The sequence below is a fragment of the Sciurus carolinensis genome, chromosome 1, assembly GCF_902686445.1.
Source record: "Sciurus carolinensis chromosome 1, mSciCar1.2, whole genome shotgun sequence".
Classification (NCBI taxonomy): domain Eukaryota; kingdom Metazoa; phylum Chordata; class Mammalia; order Rodentia; family Sciuridae; genus Sciurus; species Sciurus carolinensis.
In genome coordinates, this window is record NC_062213.1 from 50,866,174 (window position 1) to 50,867,807 (window position 1,634).

At 29.2% G+C, this 1,634-nt stretch overlaps 1 non-coding gene across 1 annotated transcript; it reads left to right on the forward strand.

Moving 5' to 3' along the window:
* The first annotated feature begins 402 nt into the window (after nucleotides 1-402).
* Nucleotides 403-475, forward strand: Trnal-caa (transfer RNA leucine (anticodon CAA)). The gene has a single exon. It is a non-coding gene; the product is annotated as a tRNA-Leu (tRNA).
* Nucleotides 476-1,634: the final 1,159 nt, after the last annotated feature.

Genomic DNA, 1,634 nt, shown 5'->3' on the forward strand with positions numbered 1-1,634 from the left:
GTGTAAAAAGTAACATAAAATTTTATATATACCTTATTGATAACAGGTCCTGTTATAGAATATTAAATGGTATAGATAAATCTCAATAAAATTTATTATCTTTATAAGTCTTAAATTACTATTACAACTTTAGGTTGGAGAACACCAGCTTTATAAAATGCTCTTTTAGACCTTCTACTTTAAAGACTTGTATACCTGGAAGATATGAACCTGTTTAATATACAAAGAAGAGTAATAGCACCACAATTATCTTGATGTTTTTATATTAACCAGGTTTAGCTTTTAAAGAAAAATTTTGACTATCTAACTTAGTACAATACTCTAGCAGTTATTGTTGAACCATAATTGTATAAACTCTAATTTCTTTAAGACTAATTGCTCTAAAGAATAAAACTGTGGACTGGGGATGTAGCTTAGTTGGTAGAGCGTTTGCCTCAAATGCACAAGGCCCTGGGTTCTATCCCCAGCACTGCTAAATAAATAAATAAATAAATAAATAAAATAAAACTGTGTTAAGAGTAAATTAATGTTTTAAGAAATCCTTGTCAGTTTAACATATGGATTAAACTTTAGTTTATATCAGTACATTAGTATTTGACCTTAGGGAAAAACCTTAAATAATTTTAACTGATTGTCTCGCATACATATAACCAATTTAGCTACACACAAACTTGTTGAAATTTGCCCTTCATGCACACACAGACTTTCTTAGCACTTAATTAGACCCTCATGTATTTCATCACACAAAGACTTCCTTACCCAGAAACATTTTCTTTTTCCTTCTTTTAAATGTTTCCACACCTAGAACCTTCTAATTTTTTTAGCTGTTGACCCTTTTTTAAATTCACTCTCTGAAATAACCCTTATGAAATTTCTGAATTTGATAAATTAATCCTCTTTAATAAGAAGAAATACTTTATGTTATTTACAGTACTCTAATTGAAACAGTTGAAACTTTGGATCCCTTGTACATAGAATCATACCTGTTGGGACTTAACTCTTAGTAACCTTGTTTTCAGTGATGACACAAAGCAATTTTAACCCTTATTTATTTACCAATCTTTGAAAAGACCAATAATGTTTAAGTACATTATCCCATGGAATTAAGGAGCTAAGAATACTTGATTTTACATTTAACAGCATTTTAACTTCATAAATTAATCAGATGTCTCTAACAAACACATTTATGAGTAATCCCATATATGTCAAATCTAATTTACTTATTTTCCTGTAAAAACCAAGATATCAGACAAGTGTATTGAGCAGTATTCGCCATCTCTTTCTTGTTGAAGAAAAGTCCTAGAAACAATGGATATTAGACATTTTTATAGACATCAATATTTTATTAGTTTGACCACCTAGAGAGACTTGTGAGTTAAGTAATTTTAAAGACATTTTTACCTTCATTAGTTGACCCAATTTAAATTGAACCTTTTAAATCACGTGAATTAAAGGTATCTGGATCCATTTTTAAAAAATTTTAATTCATGAGCACTCATTATCTATATGCCAATTTTGATATCATGTACGTGATATATGGATGCACATATAGAAACAGACACCACTATACATACATAACAAAAGCAAAGACTTTGTAGCTTTTTGCAGGTTAATCTCCATTGCAGTGTTATAGA